Source organism: Psammomys obesus, unplaced genomic scaffold (assembly GCF_907164565.1).
Source record: "Psammomys obesus unplaced genomic scaffold, mPsaObe1.curated_primary_1811, whole genome shotgun sequence".
Lineage (NCBI taxonomy): Eukaryota > Metazoa > Chordata > Mammalia > Rodentia > Muridae > Psammomys > Psammomys obesus.
In genome coordinates this window covers 19,577,592-19,604,122 of record NW_026596064.1, presented here as the reverse complement: position 1 = coordinate 19,604,122, position 26,531 = coordinate 19,577,592, and positions in this window count along the sequence as shown.

The following is a 26,531-nucleotide window of genomic DNA, read 5'->3' as shown; positions in this document are numbered from 1 at the left end:
GTACTTCTCTCTCCCCTCTCTTCCTGTATTCCTTCCACATGTCCTATATTTAACATATCAATATCTTTCAATAGACAAGGAAACAAATTGATAGTTTAAGAAACTGAGCCACAGACAGAATGAAGACAAAATAAATGAGGGCATATATTTTTCTTTTATTGATTCTTCAATTACACAAGGAAGATGAGAGTGAATTTTGTACTTAGCCCTAGAATCATGTATAATGAAAAGTGTAAATACATTCCAAACCTCAATGAGCACCTGCATTATTTATTTAGTAGGGTTAGGATGACAAACTTATTTGGTTTAAAAATGAAGAAGTTGAGCAAAATGGTGTGTTGAATTACTAAGTGATACAAGGGCATTTATCATTTATGGACTGTAAAGCATCTTGGTAAAATCCCATGAACCATAATCTTCATTATTCGCACTTATAAAAGCTTTACTTGGTTTTACATGAAACCATTTTTTATAGCAACTCTCATTTTAGGTTGAATATCCAGCTCCAGTTTTCAATATCATCTCAGAAGTTCTTTTCTCAGAAAATTATCTTGTTTTATTCCATTCTCTCATGCTTGGCTAAGAACTAGCAGATCTTGTCTCTGAGCAGTTTGTTTAGCACTCTCTCACAGGCTCTCTACTGCAAAAGGTCACCCTATCTACTCTACTTTCAGAGAACATAAGGTCACAGGTTTATTGATTTATGAGTGTCACCTAGCAACTGATTTAAGATATGCAAAGAAAGACTTTTTCATGTTATAGAATCTCTGAGAACAATATAATCTAGAACCTCACATTCTTTTTTTCAACTAAAAAAAAAGAAAGAAGGAAAGAAAGAATATCAAACATTGGACAAAGACCAGAAGAAACAAAATAAGGCTGGAATGATCTTTACCTAAGCTCTCCATGTGTTTGTCTCTTTTTGTTGTATGTACCATGATGGATGTATTAAATAGAAATGTATTTTTTCTCTAATATTAGTATAGAACCAGTACATTTATTAATAGGTAAAGTCTGGAAATGTGCAATCTACAGTTACTTATAATAATTTTATGTTTTTCTCTGTCTATACTGTAAAAAAAAAGCATTTTCAGATATGCACTGGGTATTTGTTATCTGGTAAGATCAAGAAAGATTCAAGAAAAGTATGCTTTTAACAATGTGACAATAACCTAAGAGTATTCAGTACAATTTTAAGCTGTATTTATCTCCTTAGATATTTAAGGTTGATGTGTGTGGCCCTGTGCTTAGACCACAATCCAGGAATATACAAAACTTTACACACAAGTGTATTCGCATAGTTTTAAATAGTAAATGTATACGTGAATCGCATTAGATTCTCAATTGTCTTTAGAAGCACCATAGTATGACATGCAACATTTATTGATTTTTCCTTTAATCATGAGTTGCATAAATATTTCAGAATTGTCTTTGCTATATTGGGAGTATTAAGTGAGAGGTAGTTTCCCAGGCTATTGCCAGTATGTTAAAAAAAAAAATACAAGTCTGCTGAGTATTGTTGAAAAAGCAAGATTCTTAATGAGAAAAGTCACATACACACAGGAACACTTGGAATGCATAACCATTCCTTCTTAAAATATCTTACTAGAGCCAGTTATTGAGATCTCGCTGTCACTTTGAAAACAAAAGGTAACATTTACAAATAAGTTGCTGAGCAGATTTCTAGACATATTAACATATCAAAGGTCAACCAGTATCTATTGTTGTCTTTTAGTAGAGACCACAGGTTTTTCAACAAATGAGCTGTAGGTGAAGAATAATAAAATATTGTCATGATACAATTTGAATGTGTCCCTGAAGTAGTATATTCTGGAAACTTAACCTCATGTCCTCCTTTAATAGTGTTCAATGGTAGGGACTAATAAGGGATGATCAGTCCTTGAGGCTATGGTGAAGGGGTTGGTGTCATCAGGTTGAATATGTGTCATTATTGCAATAGTGGCTTTGCTATGACAGATATTGATCCAGTACTTCTAACCTGTCTCATTCCTCTATTCATCCTCTGCGGGCCTACATTTTTCCATAAGATAACTTAGCAAGAAGACTCTCAATGGTTCCATCTCCTCAATACTACATTCCCCCACCTCCAGGACTGCATGGCATGAACTTGTCTTCTATAATAAGTACCTAGTCTCAAGTATACTTTTACAGAAACAAAGAATTAGCTAAGATGATCTGTGAAGATGAAATTTCAAATGATGTGTGTTAAACCATCAAGGAAGTGCATATATATATTTTTTTTCCTGGCCTTAGCCCTAAATACCAGGTATGACGCTATTCCACCTACCTTCCAGAATGAGTATGAACACTAAATGTAAAGCATTTTATAGACAACTTATACTAAACAATAACTGGTCATTTTATTAAGTACTGTGCTTGTTTGAAGAACTGTTGCCTAAAAGTTCACGTTTTTGAAAGCATGGTCCCTGTTTGCATTACAAAATCACTCTCTCTCTCTCTCTCTCTCTCTCTCTCTCTCTCTCATGTATCATCTATACATGCATCTATATATTTATCTTTTATCTATCTATCTATCTATCTATCTATCTATCTATCTATCTATCTATCTAATTTGGCTTTTTAAGCCTTGGCTATCTTGGAACTCTCTCTGTAGACCAGTCTGGCTTTGGACTTACAGAGATCCTCCTGCCTCTGCCTCTGGAGTGCTGTGATTAAAGACAAGTCTCACCACCTCCAGGAATTCATTTTTTTTATTTTTGTGATCAACTATTAATACATGATGAAATCAAGTTGAAGGAAGAACAGTTTATCTAGTATCTAGATGTCAGCTAGCTTTTAGCTGTATGGAGCCCTTGTTTCTGGGTCTGTCTTAGGGGCAGAATCACATGATAGGGTGTTTATAATGGAGCAAAGATGTTTATCATTTATGGACATTAAATAAATAGAGTGAGAAGAAAGGGCCAAGATCATAATCTACCACTTAAAGAGCATGCCATCCTCCCCTAGAATTGTCTTCCATTTAGAACTCAACTCCTAAAGCTTTTTAACACATTTTCACACTGACATACCTGAGGACTAAGTTTACAATATATAAAACTTTAGGAAATATTCCAGAAACAAATTATGATAGCTACTTTTAGAGCATGGCAAATACATGTATATAAACCTGCACCCACACATTTTCCAGTAGTGTTTTCTCAAATTTCAAATAAAACATGACACACATTTTTGCTAAAAGGCATTATTACTATACACAATTACTCCCTTAGTTGACCCCAACAAATCATACATTAAAGAATACATACATTAAAATTGTACATTAAAGTACAATCAGATTACCAACAAATTTTATTTTCAAGAAGCTCTCTCTGCAGGGCATGCTTTTTTTTACATGTTTAATCCCAGGACTGTGGAGGCAGAGGCAGGAGAACCTCTGTGAGCTAGATGTTATGCTGGCCTTCATTGCACAATCAGATAAGGCAATGCTAAATAGTGTGGTCTCCTATTTCAAAAAAAATGAGCAGAAAATTCACATGTTGTTAGAAAAACTGTAAGTAAACACAATGCTAAGTGATGAGGAAATGGTGAATAAATAAATGGTTAGAGAAACTGTAACACTCTCAACAACTATGGCTTAAATAGTTAAGTCCCATTAAAGTCATATTTTAGAAGCTCAGCCCTCACTGGGATGATGTAATTCTGACCTTTTCTTACTATGTGTATACCTGGTAGTGATTTCTGTGATGAACCAGAAAGCAGCCCTCAACAATGCATTAACCATTTTTTGACTTTGTACTTACAAGTGTTTCAAATGTTGAGACATAAGCTTTTGTTGTTTATAAGCTACCAAGTTTATGATTGTTTTATATATCTCAGACAGAGTAAGAAAATGTGCACTAGAATTCTATATAGTAGTCATTAAGCATAATTACTTAGGCCTATGTTTATTGGCATAAAAATAGGTATATAATACAGTTACTGAAAAGAGTATAAAATCTCATATGATCCTATATTTTTAATATTATAAAACACTGAAAAATATATACTCCATACTATTGAGGATAGAAAAAGCTGGTTAAAGGTTTTTTTTTTTCATTTTTACTTTTTTTTCTATACCTAGTCTGTATTGGCATAAGATATGTGCATTGCTTTAATGACTAGGAAAAGTAAATAAACTCCCCAAATTTGCCATGTTTCCTATAAATATACTGTGACAGAAACTCAATTCAATATAATTGCCGTCTTCCCCAAAACAACCTAGCAAATATGAATTCATCTGATTACCAGAGGAAAGGAATAGGCCTGAACGACTAGAGCATACAGCAGAATTTTCAAAGGAAATAGAAAAAAGAAAGGGCTGAGCAAATATCTCAAAAGGACTTCTAGAAATAACCCTCAGTCCCTTTGGAAAGCCAAGAACTGAGTCCTCAAGATGGATCAATAAAGGTTGACAAATGAGAGGGCTAGGGCATGCAGACTAAAGCACAACATTATTTTTTTTTCTTTTCTGATTACTCACTTTAATAGTCCCAAGAAAAACTCTCTCTTTCTCTCTCTCTGTCTGTCTGTCTCAGTCTGTCTGTGCCCTTCTTTTGCTTTGTGTGTGTTGTGTCTGTATAGGCACCAAATGTAAAATGCAAGTTTTTTCTATGCCAGCCCTAACTCCTGAATAATGAATGACATGGAAACCTTCATATTTATGAACAACAGCTTTAGGTCTATAGTTGGGCAGATATTCAGCTATCTAACCAGCCAACAGTGGCCTGGCCTACTTCACAGCCATGTGGCCTGTTACCTGCTATCTTAGTCTTATCACAGCAACTTCCTTCCTCATACCTGTCTTGATGGAGACTCTACCTCTCTCCAGTCCCCACCTGAGGCCTCCTCTCTGGGATTGAGAGTCATGCCTTAACTTTCCTGCCTAGCTATAGGTTGTTCAGCAACTTATTAACCAATTGGAAAGTGGTAGAGAACTATTGTTACACACCATTGAGACAGGAGACACTTCATAAAAATGACAGTGCCAACGTCCAGCCTGAATTAGATCTGCACCACTTTTAAATTATACAGAGACAACCTTTTCTATTAAATTTTTATTTTTTATATTAATTACAGTTTATTTACTTTGTATCCCAGCTTTAGCCCTCTCCCTCATTCTCTCCCAATCTCACTCTCCCTCCCTCATCTCAACCTATGCCCCTCTCCAAGTACACGGATAGGGGAGTTTATCCTTCCTTTCCATCTGACCCTAGCTTATCAGGTCTCATTGGGACTGGCTGCATTGTCTTCCTCTCTGGCCTGGTAAGGTTGCTCCCGCACCAGCGGGTGGTGATCAAAGAGCCAGCTACTGAGATCATGTCAGAGACAGTCCCTGTTCCCCTTACTAGGGTACCCACTTGGATACTGAGCTGCCATGGGCTACATCTGTGCAGGGGTTCTAGGTTATCTGCATGCGTGGTCCTTGGTTGGAGTATCAGTCTCAGAAAAGACCCCTGTGCCCAGATATTTTGATTCTGTTGCTATCCTTGTGGAGCTCCTGTCCCTTCCAGTCTTCCCATCTCCCCTTTCTTTCATAAGATTCCATGCACTCTGCATGGAATGATTTACACAGTGTACAAAAACATTATCCCAACACTTTCACATATTGTTTCATTCTTCCTTTTGACATGGTATCATTCTGTAGTCCAGGATGATCAAATATACAACAGTTTATTTGTCTCAACTTCTCAAAAGCTGTGGTTATAGGTAAGAGTTTCCATGTTTAGCTTTCCTTTTATTTTACATAAGAAAATATTGAATATTGGTAGTGATATTTTCTGCAGAAACATAGATTAACAAATTTCCCCCAGAACTTGAGCTTAAGTGCACATTGTATTAATACCCAGGGTGGGGAGTAGGGAAAGAAGCCACATGTCTTGAGCCTGAAGAGTATTCCGGCCTCTTCAATGCAAATTACTTCCCCTTAAAATATACAATTACCCTCAAACATAGCTTTTTCTCTTCTCTTTTCTTCCTTTTATTCTTCCTCTTTCTTCTATCTTTATTTTTCTTCTTCCTTTCTTATTCTTTCCTCTCTCTCCTCCCCCCTCTTTCTCTTTACTGAGTCAACACTCAGGTTGAATAAATAACTCAAGATTACTGAATCATCTATGACCCATCTTAGTTTCTGATCTTAGACCCATATGATGATAAAACCAGAACACTTTGTTTCATTGATCTGTTGTAGGTGAAAATAAATATTTTCTACTGGTTTATCTTTTAGTAATGCTTGCTGTTAAGCTTAACAGCTGTATAACCAAATCACCACACAGAGACTGGGTTTTTAGTTAACCTAGAACACCAGTGCTGGGCAATATTTACTCCCTCCTAAACCTCCAAGCCCTCAGTTTCCTAACATTTAGATTTCCCACATTATACTTGCTTTTTGTGAAATCTTAGGTCTGGTTCATGCTCGGCATCCTCCAAGATCTCTCCTCCCACTCTGCTCTCCTAGCTCTTCTCTTGCCCCTTCTCTTCCCACTCATCTCCTGCCTTCTGGCTCCTCCCTTCTTTCCTGTCCTCTGGCTCCTCCCTGCTCAACATTGTGTCTAGTTGCTTTATTTTGTCCTGTTTACACAAGAGTTGAGACAGGATGCTTAAAATGAGTATCACAATGCAATATCCAGATTGAAACCAGAGAGTTGGGGGTATGTGGGAGGAATCAGCATTTGAATGAATAAGGGTAAGGTGTATACATTAAAAAAAAAAAAACACATTATACCAACATTGATCCAATGATTTTTATCTTCTATCGAGCTATAGAATGCCACTCATCATAGTAGGTATAGGGACCAGAAGCAACCATGGCCTTTGTCTTTATGGAACTCACAAACAAGTAGATGAGTAACAAGAGAGTGACAAAACATTTGGGGTAGTAATTTTATTGTTTTCTTATATACATTTTCAATAATTCAGGTGCATCAGCACTGATGTTAACATCTGTTAGTCTAAGAGATTGTGCTAAAATACAATGACCAAGGTAACTTATAGAATAAACAATTTTTTAGGGGTTATAGTTTCAAGGCATAGAGTGCCATCATGGAGGGGCATGTGACAACTGGCAGGCATAGTACCAGAGCAGTAGCTGAGAGCCTACCTTCTTATACACAAGTAGTAAAAGGGTTAGACTAACTTTGTAACCTGTATGTCTTCTAAAGCCTATAGTTTTGAGTTTTAGGTTCAGGTTAAGCTAAAGCCTCTTAGTACCTTTCCAGAGAATGGAAAAATGTGACCCTATCTATGAGGACAGATAGAAAAAAAAAAAAAAAAAAAAAAGGCAAGCAAGCAATGACCTTCACTCAGCAAAAAGAAAAACTCCTGTCTTTGAGGTAGCATTTCTTAGCAACGAACCCAGACTTCTGAGTAGCTTTTGACCCGCAGCCAAAAGTCCGCAGCCCCTAATCTTCAAGGATGAGCTAACCACCCCCACCTTAAATTGCAGCTGCATCCACACTTGGCAGGACTGGCCAAGCTTGAGCACCTAAGACTAACCAATTATCTTACTTTATAGCTTCCTCATCCAATCCTAAATTGCCAAGACTGCAACTTCAAATCTCCCACAATTTTTCTTTTAAAAAACTAAAGGCTTTTGACTCCGGGTTCCACTCTTTGCTGACCGTCAGGGGTGACCCCATTGCGCAATGGTTAATAAACCTCTTGCTTTTGCAAAGAGTCGTGGTCTGGGGGAGTTTCTGGGAAGGGCACAATCTTAAACTCCTGAGCTGAGAGACCCCAGGTCTTACAGTAGGAGGAATAGATAACTGGGAATGGCATGGACTTTCAAAACCTCATCTATCACCAATGACACTCCTCCTCCAATAAGTCCTCACATTTCAATCCTCCACAAGCAGGTTTACTAACTGGAAACCAAACCACTCAGATATATAGACTATGTAGTCCATTCTCATTCAAACAATGACATCAGACATCATGGTCAGGAAAGCAAGTGTGTTTGTGAGATCACAGAATAGTCCTGAGATAGAAAAAAAAAATCTGAATTACAACCTTTTATATTCAGTGCTCATCCTGTGTCATATTTTGTTTCTGTTTCATTTGTAAGCAATAAGGAAATTAACAAGAGCATGAAGTCCATATTATCTAAACAGTTGTATATTACATATTCAAATTATGTCATGGCAAATTGTGTCTTAACATTTTATTTATTATTAGTTTATTAGGGTGTGTGTGTGTCACATGTAGCAGCTGTTCATCTTTGAGACTAATGCATTTCTTTCAGCAGTTTCATTGTTTTTACATTTAGTGACTGCTATCCTAGAGCCTCTGCGCAGAGGATGTCAGATCTCTACACTGGAGAAGAACATCTTTCGTACGTCTGTATAAATGGACAACTAAATGGAGATGACTAAGGAAGGGAAAGTGTAGAGGTTATCACTGTTTTGCTGTGCCGGGGCTACTGTACGGAGATGAAATATGAATGAGGGTAGGGGCCTGCCTGGCTCTCCAGCTCCTGAATTCATGGAGCCCTGCAAACTTGTCTGTCATGTTAGCCAGAAGTCCCCACTGAATTGAATATTAATGGCACAGAAACACAAGTTCTTTTTCTTTCCTTTTCCTTCTAAATTGTGAATTCATTATCACCTTGGGTGGACTTGGTACCTGTGAGTGACTATACAACATAGCCAAGGTAAAAATTAAAATAACAATTAAAATGAAGCTTTGTGGAGGCAGTCTATAATATGGTCCAATATGTGGACTGTTAGAAACTGCCTCTGGAAATATAATTCGGTATTTCATAACCCCCTTGAATGTCCTGTGTATTAGAAGGAAAAATGATGATTTGTCTTTGCCTCCTTACCATGAACCATATGATATATGGAACCTGTACAGAAACCAGCAATGGATGCAGAAAAGACCAGAAAGGGCAGAAGCATTTCCCAGAAGACACGGATAAACTCTTCACTTATTAACAGTGTTTCCAAACTTAAACATTAGTACGATGTGTCTAGCTGCTCGGTGTCGATGCACTGTCAAGACGACTGCTAGTGCTTGATATCTTTTTAATTTGCAGTTTTCCAGTGCTATTGGGGAATTGGACTGCTTTTTAAATTATGCAGCCATTTCCACATAACAAACGACGTCTAATTACTTTGAAAGAGAGGGTGCAGTCTGCACAGGAGAAATGTGCAGTTTGGTGCTTGCAGGCAGGAGAGAGGAACTTTCTCCAAGCATGGCATCTTCACCACCACCCTGCAAGTCAAGGTCTTTTATCAGGCTTGTGACTTTCTGAGTTCTAGCCATCTATAAGGCTGCAAACTTTTCCAAAGCAGAGAGGGAAAGGGGGTGCATGCAGCTGGATGATTTATTAGAATTGTTATGCTAGGATAGCACAAAACAACCCATAAATATTCTTCTTAATGTTTTACTTTATATGACAGCCTTCTAGTGATATATTGTCTGACAATTTGCAAGATGGCTATATAAACACATTCTTTTCCCCTGCAGCTTAATATGTGATGGAGTCTCTGCAGGCTAATATATGAAGCCAGGGCATGTTTTAGTGTGCACAGTCTTGATAATATAGATTTCTATTTTTGAAAATTCTTTCTTAACTTTGTACATGAATTTCTTCCTGGCATTGGAGAAAAAAAATGTCTGGAAAACTGGTCTACTATATTATCCCATATATTACCATTCTTACTTGAGCAACTCAAGCATCCATGCTTTTCTGCATGATAAGAAATCAGTAACACTGACACCTCTTTCCTCATTTCCTAACCCAACCAAAGTTCTCATAAAAGTCTTTCAAAAAGGTTGTTTGAAATTAGATATATATTTAATTATCCATTGTAAGGCAGCCATCAGTGATAGTAAAAGCATAGTAACATTGTGTAGTTATTCCTATGGACCCTTGAAAGAGATACAGTTTTTAAAGCAGAAAGAAGTATTGCTTAAATTGGTTCTGAAACATGACCATATCTGGTACTCCTCAGCCCATTTTTCTGAGCATGTTGTTCCCTGAAGACAAGCACAGAGGAAGCTAATTGGAATATGAAGACATCAAAGTTGTAAAGAATACTATAGGAGCAGATATGATAGCATGAGGAAGTACAGCTCTCTAGGGGAACACAGGAAATCGCCTTACTTTGGCCATGCTTTCCAAAATGCATGATTTAAAAGAAGAGAAACAAGAAAGGGAAAACAGGGATTAATGTGTTACCTGAATTGCATGAGTAGAATAAGCCACATAGCCGTGAGCTTCCTCTGAAGTTTAAGCGGGCAGCAGTTAGTGGCTGACCTTAGGGGGAAAATACTGTGGATCCCAGAGGAAGAAATAGAAGAAGGGTCTGGGCCCTAGACAACTGGCTTAGGTTAAAGTCAGATGCAATTAGCCCAAGAAGGCAGGCAGATCAGTAGCATGAAGAAATGAAAGGGGGGGGGGTGATTAGAAGAAAGTCATCTTGCTGCTGATGCAGTCCTTGGGAGAATAGGGACACCTGGCATATAGCTACAGACTCCTGCTCTTATTCCTGCTGGTGGAAATTAGTTTCTAATATACCACCAGGCCTGAATCTTAATGATTCAGGAATTAGGCAGAGCAGAGCATTCTGTTGGGAGCTCTTCAGTAGCCACAGCTGGGAGTACATTGGCAAAAACCGACAAAGACGACCATACATAGCAGGGATCTTCTTATTTTAGGAAATCTAAAATAAATGGGAGAATCCTTTTAAAGGGACACAGCCAATGCCTCAAGAATACATAAAGCTTAACTGTGTGCAGGAAGAGAAACTGTGAAGAATTTTTTTTTTCATCAAATATATGAGACACATGTGCTCCAAGCATTCTACACTGAAAAACAGTTACTAAATCTGAACTTAGCATAATGGTAAAGAAAATATGTCACAGTAAAAGTCATGTGTCAGGTCTCAATTTCGCTTTTAATACTAGAAATATGAAATACAATAACTACTATCTCAGTTTTAAAACAAGAATTTGGTGTCAGGAGAGTCTAGAACTGATAACAAGACAGTCTTCAAGATTCCTCTCATCTTTAATATTCTTTGTTCTAATACTTGCTTATATGTACCATATTAATACTGACATGGGGAATATATTAAAGCAAAAACCGTTATCTAAATGAACCTCTTCAGAGACTTTTCTGGTGTTCATGTGATCCCTGAATTTGGTTCCCCAATGTGAATTCTCTACTATAACCTAGTCATCCACTATGCTAGGCAAACATTCTTTTGCTCTAACAAAACATTCAACAGAAACAAGCTAAGTGGAGAAGATTCACATTAGAGGATTTAGAGGTTTCCGGCTATGGGTTCTGCTGGAGCTCAATCTGCAGAGAGGAAGAACATCATGGCGGTGGAGCATTTGGCTGGAATTACTCTGCTTATGGGGTGAGTGAGAAGAGAGAGAATACTTACAACCATCCCTCAGTCTGTGACATGGCGCTCCCCACAAGCAAATAACCTTTGGCTAATCCACTCTGGAAACACCCTCACAGACTCATCCAGAGACGTACTTTGTTAATTTCCTGAGCATTTCTGAGGCCAATTAAGTTGGCAATCAAGACTGGGCTTCTCTGGTCTAGATTATGAACACATCAGAGAGATGGTGGAGTTTACAGAAATGAAGGTGAGGCCCTCTCATATCATTCAGGTGGATTCTGTATTAATTCATGATCCCTGAGTCATACATTGTTCTGAAAAGACAGGCAGTGGGGGTAACTGACTATCTCTCAGTGAGCATGCAGCCTCTTCCTATTTGGGCTGCTTCTGTTAACAGAGTGTCAGTTTCCTATGTGAAAATGAGCTCAGTTTCCCGAAGGTCTTAATTAAGAGAAAGGTTACTATTTTTCCTGCCCCAAAGCTGGAAGAAAGCACCTAGTGCTGATTTTAATTTGGTGAAACAATTTTATGTGCTTTAAGAAATTACTGAATGTCTTATGACTACCTTTGGAGATTCTCTCATTTTGTGTGATTTCAAATCAGTAACTGTTGAATGACCAAGAGGGATTAAAAGTTTATAAATGTGTAATATAGGCTCTTATCTTTGCTCTCCAATATAGTCAGCAGCCAAATGAGGGTAGTGAGTACTTGAAATGGGTCTAGTCTATGATGGATTTGTTACTAGTGGTGAATATACACCAAGTTTCAAAGAGTCAGTACAAATGTGAAATATATTTATAGTGTTTATCTTGACAATGTTTTGTGTGCTGTTAAAATTTGTTTTCGCTTTTTAAGACTTTTGTAATGTACTCATCATAACTTTTCATTATCCTGACTTTTAATACGTTTAATTCCCTAGTGGTATCTCTCTCTCTCTCTCTCTCTCTCTCTCTCTCTCTCTCTCTGTGTGTGTGTGTGTGTGTGTGTATGTGTGTGTGTGTGTGTGTTTGTGCATGTGTAACATGTGTGTAACAGGCAAGCTTGTGCTATTGTGCACCTATAGGGGTCAGAGGGGAACTTTCAGAAGTTGGTCCTCTGCTTCCACTGTGGGATCTAGGCATCAAACTCAGACCTTTAAGTTTAAACTGTAAATACCTTTACTTGATGAGCCATCTTTCTGGCCTGAGCATTTATATTTATTTTAATTTTCACAATTTATTCATTGTATATCTCGACTGAAGCCTCCTCCTTTAACTCCTCCCAGTCTTGCCCTCTCTCCCTGTTCCCTCCTATTCCTTTCCTCTAGTCCACTGAGATGTGGGAGTTCTCCTCCTTTGTCATCTGCTCATAGCTTATCAAGTCTCATCAGGATCCTCTTTCTGTGGCCTGGTAAGGTCGCATCACCAGGGGCAAGTGATCAAAGAGCAGGCAACCGAGTTCATGACAGAGTCATCCCTTGTTCCCCTTATTCAGACACCCATGTAGAGACTGAGCTGCTAATCAGTTACATCTGAGCAAGGGTCTAGGTTCTCCCCACGCAGGGTCCTTGGGGTATCAGTCTCTGCAGGAAACCCTGGGCTCAAAACTTTTAGCTTTGTTGGTCTCCTTGTGAGGCTGCTGTCCCCTCAATGTCCTTCCACCCCCTCTTCTTCCATTAAACTCCCCTTGCTTTGCCAAAAGTTTGGCTGTGAGTCCCAGCATCTGCTTTGATCCCCCGTTGGGTGGAGCCTCTTAGAGCTATAGTAGGCTCCCATCCTGTTTTCCTCTCTTCCAGTGTTTCTGGTGTCTATCCTGTTTGCCATTCTGAATGAGATTTAAGTGTCCTCCCTAGGATCCTCCTTAGGGTTGAGCTTCTTTAGCTCTGTAGATTTTAGTATGGTGATCCTATATTATATTGCTAATATTCGTTTATAAGAGAGTGTATACCATGCCTGTCTTTCTATTTCTGGGTTACCTCACTTAGGGTGACCTTTTCTAGTTTCCATCCATTTGCCTGCAAACTTCATGAAAGGGGAACCCTCCACCATTGCTGGTGGGAGTGCAAACTTCGGCGCTTTCTCAAAAAATTAGGAATAACACTACCTCAAGATTCAGCTATATGACTCCTGGGCATATACCCAAAAGATGCTCCATCATTCAACAAAGACATTTGTTGAACTATGTTCATAGCGGCTTTATTTGTAGTAGCCAGAATCTGGAAACAACCTAGATGTCTCCCAACGAAGCAATGGATACAGAAATTATGGCACATTTACACATTCACTTGAGAATTTTTAAATACATATAGAATTCATAACTGTACCTTACATTATTTTTCATAGTCATTACTATCCTAATCTAGTTGTGCTGTGGTTTGAAAAAAAATGTTTGCACAGCCTCTAATGTTTGAGGTCCTTAGGTGATGGTGGTGTTTTGGAGATTTAGATGGTGTAGCTTTGTCTCTAGAAGCAGGCTTTTAGATTAAAAGTCCCCCACAAATACAGTTTACTTTCTCTGCTCCTTGCTTGCCATTGCTATTGTCATCACCGCCATGCCTCCCCACCAAAATGAACCCTTATTCTTCTAGAACTATAAGCCAAAAGAAATTCTTATTCCTGTAAATTGTCTTGGTGATGTGTTTTATCAGAGCAAGAGAAAAGTAACTATTACAGGTTAAGATAGAAGAAAGGAAAAGAAACCTGATAAAACAAGATGATAGGTTCTAAATTTTAGATTCTTTAAGATTATTTTAGAATTTAAAATAAGCCACATGTAAAGTATAATGACAGTTTTGACAAAGAATAACTCATGGGCCATGGGATAAGAAAATCCAGTCTGTAATTTATTGAGTTTTTATACCGAACTTTCTGAATCCTGTTGCTGAAAATTCAGGCTTTATCCTTTTTTGTATTTTTCCAATAAGAATTTTCTTTTTAATTATAACGTTATTTTGCTGTATCTTTTTCTGATTACATAGTTTATTACGTTCCTAATTTAAAACATCCTTCTGGTAATCTACATTTTCCTGTAGCTATCAATGTCCTTTATTTCACCCCTTGACAGCATGTCTTCTTGGAATAATGATCAATCATACTTTCACTGCCACCAACACCTGAGTTCAAGGCAATCATGATGGGACCCTATTGTCTGTTGAAGATGTTTTCTCCATAGTGACCAAAGGTTTCATGTTGGCCCCATTGAGTTGACAAATATCATTATTTATCTCACAGAACTTCTCTAGAGCTCTGGAGTTTACTGAACAACATTTCATGTTTCTTGTTGATGTGCCACCAGAATCTTCAAGTTTCCTTCTCTCTTTCTTCTCCCATTTTTAGACTCTTTAGCCATTTTTTAAATACTATTGTGCTCTTCAAGTTGAATCTACCTTCTAACTTCAGTATACTTTTGAATGACATCATAGTTGGAGATTTTTGTTTTTATTTTTGTGTCATGATCCCCTTCCTTTTCTAAGTGTTAGAGCTTGAGCCTATAGTCTTGCGAAAGTGAGGAGAAAGCATTGTATCATTGAGATATGTCCCCAGTCTCTTTCTTGATCTGCTAAGTCTGGTTTTCTATTGAATATTCTTCTTTAGTTTAGCTTAGTAGCAACTGAAGTAATTTCTTACCTTTATCAGATTTTAGCATTTCTTGGATTTTTTTCTATGTTCATATTATGTAAAAAAATTTTGTATTCCTCCGGTCCTTTCTCACCTTTGAGCCTTAGCTCTGAATCAACCTAATTCCTCACATTGTAACTTAAATGCTTATTGTAGGCTTGTCATTTTTTTCTTAGCAGTTTTCTTTTTTTGTACCTAAGCTAACTTCTCTTTTCATATGTCCCTATAGAATCTTACACTTCCCCCATTACAACATCTTTATGCTTAGTTATACTTCTATATCTCTCCCCAGGCTTTACAATTCTTGAAGTCTATAAGCTGATATTGTTACAGTCTTCACAATTATATTTCCAATAAACAATGCTTTGCCTAACATATCTTCAGTCTGTTGTCTGTGCAAAGGAGAAAGTAAGATCAGATGAACAGAATAGGTAATTTCTTGCAGATATGGCATTTTAGTGGGATATGGAATACAACAAAATTTTATCATCTAGGAGCTATCATTTTAGGAAGAAGAAATAGAAAAACCAATTGTCAAGACACTGAAGAAATACAGGAGATATTTTATATCAGCAGGTCCCAACTTGTGAGTCTTGACCCCTTTGGAGATCACATGTCAGATACCTTATCCTGCATATCACATATTCACGTTATGATTCTTAAAAAATAGCATAATTATGGTTATGACATAGCCACAAAATAATTTTATGGTTGGGGGTCACCACAACATGAGGAACTGCATAAAAAGGTTGCAGCATTAGTAACGTTGAGAACCACTGTTCTATAGCTTTGTATTGAAGTAGATTCAACATATGAATAGCATAATAAAACATATACCTGAAACAAACAAACAAACAAACAAAAACCTTTTATGAAGAAGCTTAAACATCAGGCTAAATAGGTATTCCTTTGATTTAATAAAGGACAATGGAAGAGCACAAAATATTTTTAATAATGCATAAATGAGATAATGTTTATGAAAATAAATATTATAAAGGATGAGTAAGATAATTCACCATTCTTTAAATATCTGAGTTGATGGAAAAGGGAGAAATGCATGGGAAATATTGAGAAGCAAGAAGGCTTACTGCCAGAGATAGGGTGAGCTGGAAGAAACAATTGAAATCAAGCCAAAATAGACCTTGAATACAAGCCACAATTATCTGTAAGCGCAAAGACCACAAGAACTTCATAATCCTGCCAGTGTGTGATGATAGCCACATGTGTTTGGAAAGGCTGACACCCTCATAAGCATCTCCTGCAGATGAGACAGCAGAGAGAGCAAGACAATTTTTCCTCATTTATTCAGAACAAGAGTGCTAAGTCTAGCTAGGGCAAGTGGAGTGCCATCTCCAGCTACACATTTGGCTGGAGAAGGATGAATTCTCAGAAAATAGAAACCATTGGTCTTTCTCCCGTGAAGAATGAAAGGAAAGAAGAAATGGCTCTGAAAGCACATCATCAAGGGCCGGACTCTTTCTATAAATCAATCCTCTTGGAAATCATACCATTATGATGGATTTGCTCATAATGGTGACGGGCTTGAATAAGAGCAGCGTGTGACTGGAAATGGCAAACTCTGTAGAGGATCATTAAAAATGTTAACTTTCCAGGCTCAAATGATGGCGCAGTTGGTAAAGTGCTTGCCAAGCAAGAATGAAGATCTGAGTTTTATCTCCAGCAGCCATGTGGAAAAACCAGGCATGAGGGAACATTCTTATATTTCCAGTGCTGAGCAGTTGAAGACAATGTGATATCTGGGGTTTCCTGGCCAGCCAGCTTGGGCTAATCAGTGCATTTCAGACCAATAATAGATTCTGTCTCCACAATCAAGGTGGGTCACCCTGCTGAGAGACACCCGCGTCTGCCCTCTGTCCTCCACTTGCATGTTTGCACATGCACCCACATAAACACACAACACGCACTCACATTTTGCTCACTCTAACAATTCCCTCTCCTCCAACCCTGCCCTTTACAGACACACATTTTTCTCAATAAAAAGTTTGGGAAGCCCTTTGTAAAACCCATGCAGCATATATTGCTTCTAAATCTTCACTCCCCTGCAAAGGTGAATTTTGAAGGGCAGTATCAGCCATTTCAAAATCAAACTATTTTCAAAATCAAATCAAATCATCGTGACCTAAAAGGAGCTTTATTCTGCTGAGGACGAAGGAGGATAAGAAGTGGCCAGTGTTGGATTACCTTGTGTTTAATTTCACATTAACTCTCCAAAACCACACAATTATAGAGCCAGCTGAAGGATGGGAACACATCATACATAAGCACACTGAGATAGAAGGGGATAGGGGCCCAGCAGGCAGCCATGTAGCCTGTACTAATGACCCTGCTTTGCAGGCTTGGGAAGCTAGGAATAGAGCAGTAGGATCCTTTCCATTTTCCCTGCAAACAGTAACATTACTGTAGCTACAGAGCATGCAAGGTTCCTTCAGATATAACATGGTAATGTCAAAGGCAACAGGGGATGGGGACACAGAGCCATACCTCTGCACCACAGCCTGTGGTTTCTTATGTTGCATTGATCCTGACTAAGAACACAAACGCAGACCCTGATACCCTAGTAGCTACAATGTAATAAAATGTTTATGGAATCTTATATAAGAATTGGGAAATAGTAAGAGCTAGAGAGGATGAGAACCATACAAGGAGAGCAACAGAACCAGAAAACTTGAACACAGGGAACTTCCCAGGGACTCATACTCCAACCAAGGACTATTCATGGAGATAACCTAGAACCCCTGCACAGATGTAGCACATGACAGTTCAGTGTCCAAGTGGGTCACATAGTAATGGGAAGAGGGACTGCCTCTGACATAATCTGATTGGCCTGCTCTTTGATCACCTCTCCCTGAGGGGGAAGCAGCCTTACCAGGCCACAGAAGATAACAATGCAGCCACTCCTGAGGTGATCTGATAGACTAAGGTCAGAAGGAAGGAGAAGAGGACCTCCCCTATCAGTGGACTTGGGAAGGGGCATGCATGAGGAAGGGGGAGGGAAAGTGGGATTGGGAGGGGAGGAGGGAGGGGCTTATGGGGGAATACAAAATGAATAAAGTGTAATTAATAGTAAAAAAATTAAAAAAAAATTTAAAAAAAAGATGAAAAAAAATGTTTGTTCAGTTTTTGCTCAGGGTTCCTGGCAGAGACTTAAGAAAACCCTTTAAACACTGAAGTGGTAGAAATGTTTGTTATCCAAGAGACCTTTGTTTCATTTTTGTGTGTATACTAATGAGATTCTTGGTGGTCCTCTATAAAGATTTAGATTAACTAGAAAAAAGGTTGGGACTTTGGACCAGCCTGAGCTCTGGAGAGAGAAAAGGGATGGAGATTGTACTCAATTCACCAAGTCCACATATTGATTCTGCAATATAGAATCCAGATGCAGAGACTTGGTGAAACCTCAATACTGACGAGCACTCCAATGTGCTAGCAGGCTGCTGCTCCATGACTCCACAAGGAAACGACACAGATCCAAGCCACATTCTTTCCTATTTGCCTCTTCATCTGGCCAGTCTTGACTTGCATTCTTCACAATAAAACTCTAATTTTAAACATAGCACTTTTTCAACATCTCCTTGTTATTATAATGAATTGTCAAACCAAAGTGAACTCCCAAATAGCCTGATATTTGTAGTTAGTCAGAACTACCAGTGGCCTTGAGACTCTCAATGGACATCTAGCATCCAAAATGAAGGCAGCTGTATTGTCAAACATGTCCTTCAACTTATACAGTCTGTTAATAACTGAGGGTTTAGTGCCAGAATTAAATTGCAGCATAACAGTTGTCAGGATAAACATTATGTGCTGTGCAAAGTGTGAACTAATTATGGCCAAGGAGGGGACAGAGAAATTCATTTTTTTCACTTATCCTTCAGCACATACGGTTGGTGGAAGGCATGATAGGGATGAGGCTAGTCATTCATAACAAGTTTGGTTACAGATATGTCCTCCTACAAACGCAGTGAGTTTGCTGAGCTCACATCAATCTTAAGGCAACAAAACACCTTAGCATTCTAGAGAGCCTATTGCTATAAAAGTCCTCAGGTGATCATCTGCCTTTAAGACCCTCAGTAGAATTCCCTTGAGCAGATTCTTGATCAGAGCTTGTGCCATATAATATCACATTGCTGTCTCAGAGAAGCTAAGTCCTATGACACAAACCTATACTTCTTACCTAATGCTTGCTTCTCTTTTCTCTCTCATATAAAACTTGCTGAATTATACTTTCAAATCACACGGCCTGATTCTCATTCTTAGCACTGAGTATAGTGGGAGGGGTAGAGGGGTAGGGGGAAAGGGAAAAGGAGGGAGCAGCGGTGGATATGGTGTTAGGTTCCTGATCTGTTTTCCTCTCAAAAGGCTCACAGATCAAACAATAGTGAGTGATGAGAGACAAAAAAAAAAGCCACCAGGTCTCTCTCTTACTAAAGGAGTTTAGACTTTCAACATGATGAATTCTCTTTGATAACAGAATAAAGAGACATGTTGTCTCTAGAGAAAGCTCCTGGGGTCCCCATGGTCTTCATAATAGGCATGGTGCCAGCTATTCATATATCCTGTCTCCTTCTTGTTCTGTGTCTCCCATATGCTAACATGAAAGACATGGATGGCCAATGCTACTCAAATATTTTCTTTTAAATTACAGAGATAGACTGCTACGTCTCTCCAGTTGAAGAACGGAACACAGTGAGATGGGAGATCACAAAAAAAAAAAAAAACAGTGTCATCAAACTCTGTGGCATGATTAAACTTTGTGCTTTAAATGGCAATGTGGATATTTAAGCATCAGCAGAGGTATAAGGGTTCCAGTCATTTGTCCCCCTGAGCATGTACTATGCCCTTAGGCTACTCCATATTTTTTGTATTGCTTTCTCTGGTGTTTCCATGAAATATTTAATCTAAAACTGGTGCTACACATTTTAGAAAACTAAATTCAGTAATTGCATATCCCGTATGTGAAATACTTGGGACCAGAAAGTTTTCATTATTATTATTATTATTATTATTATTATTTTTTAATTTGGGGATATTCACATATGTCTTTGGGAATATTGGCATACAATAAGGTATCTCGGTCGGTAAAGAAATCCACATCTAAACACAAAAACTGCTTTCACTTCATATTTTCAGTTCATTTGTGTCTTAGCACGTGATCTAAAACATTAGGCCACAGAGGAGGACATTGCAGCCAGTCCTGAAGATACTTGATAAGCTAGGGTCAGAATGATGGGGAGAAGGACCTCCCTTATCAGTGGACTTGGAAAGGGTCAGGGAGGAAATGAGGAAGGGAAGGTGGGATTGGGAGGGAATGAGAGAGGAGGCTACAGCTGGGATATAAAGTAAATAACCTGTGATTAATATAAAAATAAAAAGTATAAAAAAGAAAACATTAGGTTAGATATGGAACTGATTTTTCTACTTGTAATGCTTTATTGTGTTTAGAAGTTTCAGGCTTTGGAACATTTTTCAGTGGAAGAAGCTTAAATTCATTAGAATTTTAATAATCTACCTTCCTTTGTTCAACAAATACAGCTATTGTTTGGAAATTGTATAAATTTCAGATTTCCAGTGCTTCCTTCAACTGCTTTATGATTAGAGAAACACATGTCTTGATACACACAGAAAAATTCACACACCTCATTCAGCCATCATCTACAGTTGAGTACACTCAACTACATTCATTCTGTGTTCCTTTCCTTATTAAATTTCAAAACATTCACAATATATATGAGTGTACTGTTCTTAGATTTTATTTACACTAGAAAAACCCAATTTTTGGTTTATCATCTATCAATTTCTCTATCTTTACATCCATGTCTGTCTATCTCTCTGTCTATCCATCATCCATCTGTGTATCTCAATCATCTATTTATCTATCTATCTATCTATCTATCTATCTATCTATCTATCTATCCATCTCTCTATTATCTATCTATCCATCCCTCTATTATCTATCTATCCATCTCTCTCTGTCCATCTATCATTATTTACTATCTCTTTATCTCTATCTCTCTCAATCTATCTCTTTCTATGTATCCATCTCTGTCTATCTCTATCATCTATCATTTATCATATCTATCTATCTACCTATCATCTATCTATCATCTCTGTCTATCTATCTGTCTACCTCTCATCATTATCATCATCATCTGTCTGTCTTTATAAAATTCTGGCTGCATCAGTGTATTTAGGTGACAAGTTAAGTTGACTGTGACTCTAAATATAGCAGAGGACACAATGTAAATGTGATGTAAAGTCTCATATTCCATGGTATGATGAAGGTGTATCTGTGCCTATTCTCTTTGTTTTATGCTTTATATTTGTGTACCTTTTTTATCCTTTTTCTTTTTTCTTCTTCTTTTTTTTTTTTTAATAAAAACAGCATCCTCATGGGTACTGGCAGTCATGAAAACAGCCCTGAGAACTTCAGCTGTGTCCAGACTCCAGCTCACATACAGATGATTGTCACACTTTATATTCCTCTCTGGGCACATCTGGCTCTTGTTGGTAACAGTCATACATAATTCAAAATCAAACAGATCTCACCCTGCCCCCTGACTTTCTAGCCAGTGATCTTGCATAGGGCATTGGAAATCATCTAGCACCAGGTTTCAATTTCAGAATGTATTAACATAAGGCTAATGCTTTGGAAGATTACTCAATGGATTAAAGGTATTTAGAAGCTCAATATCAAGGTTAGGCCATGACAAATATAAAAACCATGTGTGAGTCCCTCACCCTATGACTGTGGAGAAAAGCCACAAAGTTTAGTGCATCATCTGAACAAAGAACACTATTGAGAATGCTTGAACCTAGGGCAGAAATATTTTCCTTCCAAAGAAGATTAGTGGAAGCCAGGTAAGTGTGAATTTTCCTTTATCTTCAGTTTCTCCACCAAAGTTATAAAATATTCCCTAGATAGCCAAGAAAAAGAAAAAGGGTGGGAGGAAAAGAGAATAAATATGTCTCTTCTTCTTCTACTACACTGTCAATTTAAATATCATCATTTGCATATTTTTTATCTGAACTGAGAAAGGCCACCCTCTCACACCTAATCACCATGAAACAGCAGGCAGCAGGTTTAGAAGCTTTTTATCAATATGCCAATTTTTAGTTTAGTTTATAATTTAAAAAGTGAGAGCAAAGTGACATAGATGTATCATTTCAAAGGATTAAAAAAACATATTAAAGCTCTCTGAGTTTTTTTTTTTTTCTTTGACACTGAGTAGGAGGAGGAAAAACATGGAAATGAAGTAGAAAAATAAAATGAGAAGTAATGAGGGCCACATAGAAAGAAAAATTAGTAATATTAGTTACCCCCACCTCCTGCAGATTCAAAACCATCAGAATGGTTAGGGCACTCACCCTTCTTCTCATAGGGTGGGAAGAAGCAAAATTGAAAAGAGGGACAGCGTGGGTCTAGGAAAATAGAATAATACCGCCTGCCTATTGCTGCATCTCAAACCACCATTGTGTGAAAGGCTTGGAAAGTGGAGTGCTGAAAAACAGATACGGGAAGTGGGAACCGTCTGACATTGAGAAGCAAAATTTTCTAAAACACACATAATAATGTGCTTCACTCCATGTAAACTGTAATACAGGTTTAATATTCCCTTGAAACAGAATCTGAAACAGGTGACTGGGAATTAAACGACATCGGGAACAGCATAGTAACATTTGTGAGCTCTGTTGCTGGCATGTGTGTAAAAGGGGGTATCTTGAGGATGGAGGGATGGCGCAACCATTAAAAGGACTTGTTGCTCTTCTGAGGGATCCAGGTTCAATTCCCAGAAATGGCGTGGTAGCTCTCAGTTGTTTGTAACACCAGAACCAGGACATCACAGGCCCTCTTCTGGACAGTGAGCACCAGATACATCTGTGGTACAGGCACACAGGCATACACATAAGCAAAACATCCATGTACATAAGTCGTAAATAAAAATAATTGAAAAATATGTAAATATGTAAGGGAACCTAACTCCAGTGTCCATCTGCTCTAGTCTTTATGTATCTCAAATGACCAAGAAATATAATAATCATCGTCTTCTTTTTATTCCTTTTCATTCTTCCTGCTTCATTCTTAGGAGGGAAGCTTCTCTGGCAAGGGAAAAAGCTAAAGAATTGTTTGTTTGTTTGTTTGTTTGTTTCGATGTTGTTTGCTTTAATAACTCATCAGAGTCATTCTATGTAACTTGGCCAATATTAACAAGGAGAAGGTGTGTGTTTATTCCTACATGCGATATTCAGAAGATTGCATTTTGCAGACACATGTATCACAGATGTAAAACAAGGAATTCACACTTCCTCCAGAAGGATCTAAAGGTACAATAAGTTAAAAACAATGACTGAGGGAGACAAGAAGCATGCGTAAGGAATGGGGAGTCAAGTGTAGGGTGTAAATGTACCCGGCTTTGTTTGAGACTGATCACCCATCATCCACCCCCGCCCTTCCCCTTTCCACTTCTCTTTCTTATTTAAAGTCCCCTGAGCCTTCTGCTTCATGTGCATCCCTTTAATATTCTCATTTCTTAAAGCATTGCCAAGGTTCTAAACGCTCTAAGAAATTCTGCAAGGAAGTTCTTCGTAGTTTCATTCATCAACTAATCAAAAAGACACATTTCTCTAGCACACACACACACACACACACACACACACACACACTCTCTCTCACAGTCCAGATGTTTCTTGAGCTCCAGGCATGAGCATACAATTGCCTAATTAAATGCATGCACACAGGCAGTTCTATAAATGAGCATGACCAGAGGTAAAATCCTCTCTCCCACTTATCACCATCAAATAGCTGCTCTTCCGGTATTTAGCTGTTGTCTTTGACGGCAGTTACTCTGCATCCCCTCCGGGCTAAATCCAATGGAATGCCATTTGGGAAATTCTCAATTTCTTTTCTCTCCATGTTATTCAAAGCATGATTTTTTTTTCCCCCTAAAACTTTACAATACCCACCTAATTGTTGCCTTTTTCAGTGTTAGCCCCTCAAATGAATGTTCTATTTTGCAGCCAGAGCAATGTTTTAAAACTGCACAGGGCATTCTCTTTTGTAAATCTTCAGTAGCATTTTCTAATTTCTAATGTTCCCCAATATCTTTGACTTTACTTGTTTACATGCATACATGTGTATGTGCACAAGAACACACACACACACACATACTTTTACTGTGATCACACATTTAACCTCAAATTATAAATGGCATTATATATCCATATCAAGAAAGAGGCTTGATGGACAGAGTTCATCTTTTCTGCCGCTCTATTTTATGGCATTTGAGAGAGATCTTTTTTTTTCTCTTAATGGACACAACATTTATGATATCACCTTGTAAGCAGTCAATAGTTCCCCATAACTCCAGCTAGAGCAGATACCACGTCGTGTTCTGGCTACCACAGACATGTTCATACACATTGCTGTGTGTACATGCATATATGTGAGCAAACACACATACACAAATTAAAATAAGAAATAAATTTTAAAAACTCATTACTGGAGATTATAAAAAATATAAGGAATATTCAAACGTCAAGATAACCAACATAAAAAGAAAATACAAAACAAAACTTGGCTAAAATTTCAAGATTTATTAAGTTGGCTTCACCTTTCTTTAGTATATATTTTTGTGGAAAAAAAAAGGTGTTTTATTGTGATGTTTGCATACATTTTTACAACACACTTCACCAGTATTTATTCTCCCATCAATCTCTTCTTCCCTCTTCTTCTTACTTCAAAAAAGCTCCTTTGCACTCTCTAGTGTTGGTGTGTGTGTGTGTGTGTGTGTGTGTGTGTGTGTGTGTGTGTATGTGTGTGCTATGTTCATGTAGTATGTCCTGTGTTCACAAGTGGAAGACCAAGCACTGAAACAGAACTTAATATAAAAGGCTCATCAAATGGCCAATGCATATACAGATGCAGGGATCCAATCAGGTTGGGTTTTCCCGAGTTCTGTGCCTTTGATTTGTAGGCAGCTACCTTTGTCCTGGTCTTCCAATGATCTCTGCTACATATGTTCACATTCCTGACATATTTTCTTCTTGTAAGGACACAAGTAATATGATTTAAGGGATGCCATTATAGCCGTATTTAACCTTTTAAAATAGTTCACTTTATTTTTAATTATGCATGTGTGTGGGAGTGGGTGGGGGGTGGGTATGGATGTGTGGGTGTGTACATTTATGTAAGCATGAGTGCAGTTGACTCTGAAGTCAGAAGAAAGCATTCAATATCTTAAACCTGGTGTTACTGGTGGTTGCCAACTGCCCAGCATGGGTGCTGTGAAACCAAACTCATGTGATCTGGAAGAGCAGTAAGTACCCTTTGCCACTGAGCCATCTCTGCAGTTCTTAACTGTAACTTTAAATGAATTATTCTTTAAGTCTTTAAATACAAAAGTATTACTAGTTGGGAGATTTAGCATACAAAGTAAAAGAACAAAATTCTGTTTGTAACAGCATTTTTCTGGTTATTGAAATTACATATATGGACATGGAACTAATGTGGCAAGGATAAAGCCAGACTTAATTTGTTCAGGAAAATTCAAGTTTGTTTTTTTTTTTTTTTTTTTTTGACAGTGCTTATAGCTTATAGCATTTTCTACTTCTAGAAGCCCTGGATGAAGATTACAGTTTCACCACATCCTCCCTGATACTTATCATGTTTGGTTTGTATTTTTTTTTCTTTCATTATAGCCATCTTGTTAGTTTGAAACAATATCTGATTAAAGATTCACTAGGATTTCTTTAATGATAATAATGTTAAGAGTTGTTTATGTCTTTTAGACATTCACATATCACCTTTGACAGAATATTTACTGAAGGACTTTGGCAATTTTAAATTAGGCTGCTTGTCTTTCAGTTGTTAAGTTGACACAGGACAGTAATTGACAATAAAACATGTATGTATCTTACAAACATATGCATACTAACATAAACCCCGGAACTTCTCTGCTTAAGCTAACATGTACAAATGTGTGATATGTGCAGAAAGTGTGGACTTAAAGTTAGTGCTGAGTAAAGAGTATACAACATCTTGCACACAAATAGTACTTACCACTGCTCTGAATGTAATAATAATTGTCACAAACAGCGATAGCAAAATGGAGAGAACATTGCCGTTACTTAGAGATGGCTTGTTTGCCTGCCTGAAAAACTTCAAGCAAGATGAACGAGAGCAAACCATTAGGTTCTGGAAGAGAAGTGCAGAGGTAATCTGAGCAGCAGTTAGTGGGTAAATAAGCAATAGGTTTTCTACATGTAACCAAATGTCAGCATGGATATCGACATCCAGGTACAGAAACAGAAGTGACACTTGACAGGAGCACACGTAGAATTTTGTCTGAAGTCTCCTTAGCTGGATCTGGGAATGCAGCTCAGTGATAGAGGATTTGACTAAAATGCACAAGGCCCTGGGTTTGCTCCTAATGTGAGCAAGTACACACACACACACACACCACCACCACCACCACCAGACACACAATACACAAAAGGACAAAGAAAGAAAGAAAGAAAGAAAGAAAGAAAGAAAGAAAGAAAGAAA